Source organism: Erithacus rubecula (genome assembly GCF_903797595.1).
Source record: "Erithacus rubecula genome assembly, chromosome: 29".
NCBI classification, from domain to species: Eukaryota; Metazoa; Chordata; class Aves; order Passeriformes; family Muscicapidae; genus Erithacus; species Erithacus rubecula.
Genome location: NC_136681.1, coordinates 4522469 through 4531204, shown reverse-complemented (window position 1 = coordinate 4531204; position 8736 = coordinate 4522469).

Below are 8736 nucleotides of genomic sequence, written 5' to 3'. Positions count from 1 at the left end.
GTCTCAGGAACAGGGCATTTCTGTGCTCAGTAGGATTTGGAACCGTGTGTGCCTGGGTGAGGTAAGGGCCTGTGTGCCGAGGCAAGGCTGGCAGAGATCAGCTCAGCACGTGCTCTCCCAGTGCAAAACTTCCTTCTTTGTCTGGGAGGAATTCCCAGCTTGTCCTGGTGCAGTGGCAGCAGCACGGACTGGAGGTGGTGGAATAGGGAGTGGAGGCAGCAGAGGCTCAGCTGAGTTTGGCTCCTTCTGCTGGGATCTGTTCCCAGCTCAGCCTGGCCCGTGCTGTGGCTGGCAGCAGAGCAGCAGTGTGGAATTCCCGATGGCAGTCTGGGTCTGCTGGGCTGGAGAGGCACAAGCCATTGTTCCTGTCGTGGCTGGAGAGTCCCAGCACAGCGACTCCCTGCTCTGCTCATGGCTCTGACGTTGTGCATTGTTCCTGCTGACCTTTGTGGCCCAAACACTTCCCCTTTCTTGTGAAACTAGGGCTCTCTGCCTTAGAAAATCTTCAAGATGGAGAAGTCTGTACAGTAGGAGAACTGAAACAGTTTCATTTTTCCACCCTGTTTTTCTTCAGTGGCCCTTCTGCTCACTTGGGATGGAAGTGATGCAGTTATCTAGCAGGAGCAAACAGGCTGCTCCAACTGAGAACTTGAGTGACTTCCAAAATCCCCATACTATATTTCACAAGCCACATCTGATCCTTGGAGCTCCTTGTTTTCTGTGACTACACCTTATCTGCTGTCTTTAGTCATCCTGTCCTACCTGGGGCTTCTTCTAAGTGCCCTTGCACTGGGCTCCTGCATCTGTGTGGTACAGGTTGAGGCACTTCTGAAGAAGGGCATCCTCAGTTCATCCAGGTGAGCACACGTGCTTTCCCCCACAAGGTCCTTTTCCTCGAAGCAGGGCACCTTAGCTCCAGCTGGGAGCACAGAGCTCCTGCTCTTCGATAAGCATCTCTCAATACCTGAGCTGTTTCCTCCGAGGAAAAAGGATTCAATGGCAAGATACTTGCATCACTTTTGTGCAAATATCAGATTACAGCATAGAAACCTGATTGTCTGCAATTAGATGACTGAATTAATAGGAAGACAGAGAGAATCCTGTAAAAGATGAAAGAGGTTCATTGTCTGCCTGCAGATACTGAAATTTCACTCTCAGAAAAGCACTGTTATGTCTTCCAGAGTGGCACAGAATTTGATCTGCTCTTTCTTTCAGCCTTGGGATGGGGTCCAAAGTTAATTCCCTGCAGATCACCTTTCCTTATGAATAAGAAGAGCTCCTCCTGCAGTACCTGTGCTGGGGAAAAGCAGCTGCGGGCGCTGCTGGGGCTGCGCACTGAGGACGGGGCAGTACCGGGAACGGGGCAGTACCGGGAACGGGGCAGTACCATGGACGGGGAGCAGTACCATGGACGGGGCAGTACCGGGGACGGGGCAGTACCGGGAATAGGGCAGTACCGGGGATGGGGCAGTACCGGGAACGGGGGCAGTACCGGGTTCGGGGAAGTACCGGGGACGGGGCGGTACCGGGGACGGGGCAGTACCGGGAATAGGGCAGTACCGGGGATGGGGCAGTACCGGGAACGGGGGCAGTACCGGGGACGGGGCAGTACCGGGAACGGGGGCAGTACCGGGAATAGGGCAGTACCGGGGACGGGGCAGTACCGGGAACGGGGGCAGTACCGGGAATAGGGCAGTACCGGGGACGGGGCAGTACCGGGAACGGGGGCAGTACCGGGAATAGGGCAGTACCGGGGACGGGGCAGTACCGGGGACGGGGGCAGTACCGGGAACGGGGCAGTACCGGGAACAGGGGCAGTATCGGGAGGAGGCCCCGCCCCGGTGTAGAGGCCACGCCCCTTAAGGGGAGAGGCCCCGCCCCAAGGGAGAGACCACGCCCCAAGGGCGAGCGGGGATTTTCCCGGTTTCATCTTCCCTGGGCTGTGCTGCCTCCTGCTGCCGGCCTGGGGACTCCCGGCACGGTCCCCGTCCCGTCCCTGTCCCCTCGGGATCCTGTCCCTGTCCCCGCCGGGTCCCTGTCCCTGTCCCCGTCCCCGGCCCCGTCCCCGTCCCCTCGGGATCCTGTCCCTGTCCTTGTCCCCGCCGGGTCCCTGTCCCTGTCCCTGTCCCCTCGGGATCCTGTCCCTGTCCCCGTCCCTGTCCCCGTCCCTGTCCCCGTCCCTGTCCCCTCGGGATCCTGTCCCTGTCCTTGTCCCCGCCGGGTCCCTGTCCCTGTCCCTGTCCCCTCGGGATCCTGTCCCTGTCCCCGTCCCTGTCCCCGTCCCTGTCCCCGTCCCTGTCCCCTCGGGATCCTGTCCCTGTCCCTGTCCCTGTCCCCGTTCCTGTCCCCGGAGCCGCGCGGTGGCGCGTTTGTCCCGGGAATGGCATCGCCGGTGCCGCCCCCGGCCGGGGCTCCCCCGGCTCCTGCTCACCCCAGCTCCCTGTCTTTGCCAAACTTCCTTATTTTTGTTACTTATAATGTATTTATATATTATCTGTGTGCATATGCAATGCATTTATAATAGATTTCATTATTTTTAATTGCCGCTGTGGAGTGAATCTTGGCAAGATCCATTTGCCCTAAATATTGTATTTTTTAAAGAATAAGCCTAAACAGCAGCAGCAGCACTTTGCTTCTCCTCTGCCCAGGTAGTAAGAGATAATTCGTGAGGGTGAGAAAGCGCCGCTAAATTCTGCACCTGTCCCGGTTTTTGGGATTGAGCACAGCTGTCAGAGCTCCCAGGCTGGCCTAATGAGGTCGGTGCCTCTCTGTGGTATAACCAATCTGGACATACGAGCTGCTGCTTTATTCCTTTCACTAATTGCTTGTGGCTGTTAAAGCTTTTCATGCTTTAAAAAAGTGAAAGTCAATCCCCAGAAAATTCAGGAACTGATAACAGTCTCTGTGCTGGAAGGAGTGGAGATGAAAAGACTTTTGATTTGTAATTTGTGGTTCAACAAACTAATTAAGAAAGCACAAAAAATAATGGAAGCTTTGTTGATTTTACTTCGCAGAAAATCCAAGCTGGTTAATTTTTGCTACGTGGATTTAAATGCAGAATGTTGTGTGCCTGAGACCTCCCCAGCCTCACTAGGGAGAGGGTGGGGAGCTCCCCTAAAAGCTATAATTAGAAAGGCAGAGATTTCCACACGAGTTTTTATTTTTGAAGTGTTTTAAATGGCCTGGTCTCATCCACAGAGCTCCCTCCCTCTCTCCTTCCCGCCTTCTTCCCTCTCAAGTTTCTCTAATGTGGGTCATGCCTCCACGCTTGCAGGTGGCACAGCACAGAATCTGCATTTTTCTTTTTCAAAGTTAAAGTGTCTTTGAAATATGGTTTTGCATCTAATGCAGAATGTAATAAAAAGACTTTAAAGAGCTTCTGATGCCTCGTGGAAAAGTGAAAAACATTCTGTTGAGAAACAATCCTGCTAGGCTGTCTTATCTGCTGCTCCCTTTGCTCGTTTTTGATAGCAAGGGGCACTATAAATATATGTAACTATACATAAAAATGAGAAACCTTGGCAACCACAGAGAAGGTTGGCTGTTTTCTCATGTTCCTTCACTGTGGGCAGGTGGGTGAGGGTAGACAGAGTTCATCAGCCTCGTTTCCTCTCTGCAGCTCCTGAGCCGGTGCCGCAGCCGTCGGTGCAGCGTCGGACTGAAAGGGACTCACGTACCAGGGGATTATTTTTTCCTAGACGTATTTGTTAACCCTCTAAAAATAGTGACAGTGGTTTCTGGAGCACTCTGACAAGGCTGGAACAGAAATGAAGCGTGGCCTCAGAGCCAGAGGACAGGAGCTGCCATATGGAGATGGAGCCAGGGCTGAGAGCTGCAGCTCCCCGGGGAAAGGGCAGGGAGGCAGTGCAGGGGATGGGGGTACGGGGGGATGGGGGGATGGGGGGATGGAAGTGAAGGAGTGAAGGTGCAGGGGTGAAGGGGTGAAGGTGCAGGAGATGTCTCCCTGTCTCACTGCAGAGCAGTGCAGTGTCCTGGTGTCACACTGGGCTGCTGGGTCACTCTGAGGGTCCTGGGGACAATCCCTGCAGGGCACACAGACCTCAGGGACTTCCCTGTGATGATGTCAGAAACCCACAATGGTTCCTTTAACCTGCTCTGCAGAACACAGGTATGGCCTTGTGGAACTAACAGAACTGTTTTCATCATAAATGGGACCCCACACAGGCAGATGTCTGCTGCAAGGAGCAACTTTGATTGTTTCCCAATGACTGGGCAGAAAAACCTGCCTGATCCCTTCCCTTCTGCTGGCTCTTGCAAAGAGCAGCTGTGTCAGAAGTGCAGAGTCTGCTGAGAGGGGCTCAGCCTCTGTACTGTGGGTGGAAAATGCCCATCTTGGGGCCCAGGCTGCAGAGAGGAGCTGGGGTCCCCTAGCCCATTGCTGGGATCCCCTGCCCCATTGCTGGGGTCCCCTAGCCCATTGCTGGGATCCCCTGCCCCATTGCTGGGGTCCCCTAGCCCATTGCTGGGATCCCCTGCCCCATTGCTGGGGTCCCCTAGCCCATTGCTGGGATCCCCTGCCCCATTGCTGGGGTCCCCTGGCCCATTGCTGGGGTCCCCTGCCCCATTGCTGGGGTCCCCTGCCCCATTGCTGGGGTCCTGCAGATGGATCCCACAGTGCTGCATTGCTGAGCTCAGCGCTCCTTGGATGTGGAGTTTTCCAGTAATTTTCCCAGGCAAATGATGCACCTGCCATAGCCTCAGGAGAAAATGTTTATTGCCATATCCATCCACTGTTCAGGAAAAGAAAGCTATTTTGGCACTGAAATACTGTACTCCCCTCCAAAACTGCACCTGGTTCATGCTGCCATAAATGGTAAAACTTAAACCACAGAAGGGGGGCTGGAACCTCCATCAGGTGTTGCAAGAGGTGCTTTCCTGGCATTAGCATTTTCTGAAGTAAGAGCCCTTGTACAGAAATTCTTGAGTGGATTGTTAGCAAGTTTATGGAACAGAACTGTTTGGACACAGGACAGCTGGTTTCCAGCTGGGGTCTGCCAGGACTGCCACAAGTGGCTGAATGGTGTGTGACAGTGTGAGGGTGCAGGCCACGTGAGAAATGCAAAAATGCCCCTTTTCAGTAGGACAAAGCAAGCAGTTGCCTGGTAAAGAAGGGAATCCAATTTAAAAATCAATGTGAATCAGGTCTGGACACTGCAGAGTGGCACTGTGAGAGGGTACAAAGCATGGGTAATGTTTACATGGATTTGCAGCTCTGTGAGATGCCTCCCAAGGCTGATGGGATTCCTTTTAGGACTTGAAGTATGTATGGTTTCCAGATGTCTCTTATTTAATATTGAGAAAGACCCTTTTCTTTTTTTTCTTTCCTGCACTTGTGACTTGATACTCTCTGAAATTATGAGGTGACATACAGGTATGTTTTGCACAGAGCAATCCAGCCGTGCTGGGTGAGTGGGTACAGACATCTGCACAGTATCATTCCCCTGTCACCAGCTAATGGTGGCATAATTAGAAAAGTCATTAATCCTTGCTCAGCAGTGCTACAAACTATTTATAGCAAGGTAGAAAGCCCTGCACATGAGGCTGGGGCGGGTATGGAAATTGCTTCTGATGCCACGTGTGTCGTGGGGCCCAAATCAAGAGGGTAGAAATTTGCTTCCAGGAGAGATCTTCCCTTTCTGCCCCTATGGAGACAGTGCAAACTGTCTCCTCTGACTGAGACATCTCCCTCCGGGCTAGCTATGGGCAATTCCTTTCCACATCCCCTGGCTGTCACCACCCCTGGCTTGGGGGTCCCTGTCCCCCCAGCTGCTCTGCATCTCCCACTGCTGTGGGCTGTCCTGGCAGAGCACTGATAGCCACCAGCCTGCTTGCCCAAAGCCCCAGGCACTCCCTGAGCTGGCAGCACTGCAGCAGAGGCAGGGAGAGCAAACCAGGAGCACATCTTCGTGTCTGCACTCTGCCCGGGGCTGGCAGATTGCACCTGCATCCCACCTCCTGCTCCTACACCTGGGCTCAGCCACCAGGGAGCTTTGGAGATGCTTTGGCTGCTAAGAGCCCTTTGCTCACTGTCTCCCCTCCTGGGGGCTCCAGCAGCAGCTGTACCTGTTCCTTCGGTGTGACACTGCTCCAGGCTGGCGCTGGTGGCGTGGGCAGAGGCTGCTCCCGCCTTCCTGAGCCACAGGAGAAACTGGGCCACCGGCGAAGCTCAGTGAGTCACAGGCAAGGGAAGCTGCTATTTACAGGCTCCAGCTCAGATCGGCCTAAAGTCCATGGCTTTCCTGTACAGGAGTCAGTATCTCTGCTTGAGGGGTTCAGGCATCTCCCCATGCCTGGGCTGCACCTTGGTGAGGGGTGGGAGGAACTTGGAACTTTGTGCAGCAGCCAAAGAGGCGGCAGGGGAGAAGTGCGGGGTGCTGGACAGGAGCGAGGAGCCTGCGGAGCTGGGGCAGGGGCGGCACCGCCTGCGAGCAAGGGGAGGGGTGAGGAGGGGCTGGGGAGGGGATGGACAGGGGATGGACAAGGGATGGACAGGGGATGGACAGGGGATGGGGAGGGGATGGACAGGGGATGGACAGGGGATGGACAGGGGAATGGACAGGGGATGGACAGGGGATGGACAGGGGATGGACAGGGGATGGACAGGGGAATGGACAGGGGATGGACAGGGGATGGACAGGGGATGGACAGGGGAATGGACAGGGGATGGACAGGGGATGGGGAGGGGATGGACAGGGGCTGGAGCCGTGCTGGGGTCAGCTGAGGTGCCATCCTCCAGAGAAACGCTCCCGCTGTCAAGTTAAACACTTCACTGGGTTTTGCCTAGTGAGGCACAAATCGCCTGGCTGTGTGCTGGCAGTCAGGCAGCAGCACAACCACAAGGGAAATATGTTTCTGTCTGGGCTCGCTGCATCTTCCAGGCTTTGCTGGAACGATTTCTCAAAGAAAGCATAAAATTATTTCAGCCTCTGAGATTAGTGGATCAAGCCTTGCCCTCCTCCGAGACTGAATCCCTCTAGAGAGGCCGGTGGGCAGCTGCTGCTGGGGTGGGACAGGGCAGGAGGGACAGGACTGTGGTGGGACAGGGCAGGAGGGACAGGACTGCTGGAAATGGGGCGCCCTGTTCCACGCTGCTGGAAGTCCCTGCGCTGGCCGTGCCTGTCAGAAGCAGCACTCGGGCTCTGTGCTGTGCCTGGATCATAAAAGGTGACCTCGGAAATTGCATTTCCAAACATCTTCCCGTCCCTGGGAGCCGTGGCATTGTTCCCGGTGTTTCAGGCTGGGACTGCCTGGGGCTCTTTGTTCAAACTCCCCGGGTGCTGCAATTCGAGCACAGCTGACGGTGCTTTGCCAGGGCCTGGGATCCTGGGAGGCGGCTGCGGATCAGCCTTTTGTTATCCCGGGGATTAAACACTGCAGCTGGGGACGAGCTGATGGAATCACTGTAACTTATCCAGGGACATCCCGCGGGCACGTTTAGCAGTGTGCTGGAGCCAGGGTCAGCCACTCCTTCAGATTGTTTCAAGCAGCACGGGGCGGCAGGAGAACCCACGAACCTCGGTGAAGAGGCACAGAATATTTTAAACACGCTCAGCAAACTTTGTTTTGCAGAGAACCTGCTGCTGCCGGCTCTGCTCCCAGCGCTGAATGTCCGAAAGAAGCGCCAAGGGCATCAGCAGAGACTCTGAGAGGGGCACAGGCACGGGAGGGATGCTGGGCACACCTGGGCAGCCCCACACCTGCTCACGGTGCAGGCTCTGGGGGATCTGATGAGGTTTTCTCAAGCCTCTGCCTCCTTCCAGCTAAACCCAAGAGCTGCTGTGCCCAGCAGCAGCGCTGCTTTGTGCTCTGCTTCCATCTGCCACCTCTGCTCTTCCTGCAGACAGGAATTGGATTTGGGAAAGGAGTAGAACTGCAGGTAGCTTTCATCTGCCCACGGCTGCTTGCACTGGTGGCTGCTGTGTTTGTCCCACGTCCCACTGGAAATGGGGTCCCAGCTCAGGCAGGGTTTGCTGCAAGGATGTCTCTGATAAACAGGGGAAGTAACTGTGCCCTTGCCCATGGTTTCTTCATTCCCTCATGGCTGAGAGAGCAGGCAGTGGAACCTGGAGAGCCCTGTACAGGCCAAGGGAGGAAGGGGAAATAGAAAATGCCATCAGGAACAGCAGATGTTGCTGCATTGCCAGAGCAGCGTTTCTCCTCTCCTCAGAGTTCACAGGCTCCGAATCCACAGGCTGATGCCTGACTGTTCCAGGGGAAGGCCTGGAACCATGTCCCCTGGAGTATGTGCATTCACCACATGCCACTTGTTTTAGTGGAATGAGATAGGAAGTGGATTTTTAAGGTGCAAGGTGCAGCTCCCTGCAGTAATCCCCCTGTCTGACAAGGTGACCTGCTCCCAGTCCTGGTGCTGATGTGCTTGGGCAGGTTGTGCAGTGTCCTTTGGTGGGTCTGATGTGCAGGCACTGAGGTGTGAATGCCACAGGAGCTGAGCACACAGCATGTCCACAGCCTTTCCAGAAAGGAATCAGCTCCAGTTTGTGATTTGCTTTGTTCCATGTCTGTGGTAACCTCTCCTTCTTTAGAGAATAAGATTTTAAAGAGCTTATGAGAATGATCAAACCCTTCAGCTTCACTACTGTGATTAATCAATCACAGCTGCTGCTTTACAGCTCCTTGTTTTGATGTGTTTTGGGTTGTTCCAAAGTTAGCCCATCTCAGGGCCAAGAAATATATTCCTGAGCCCTGCGGGGTGCT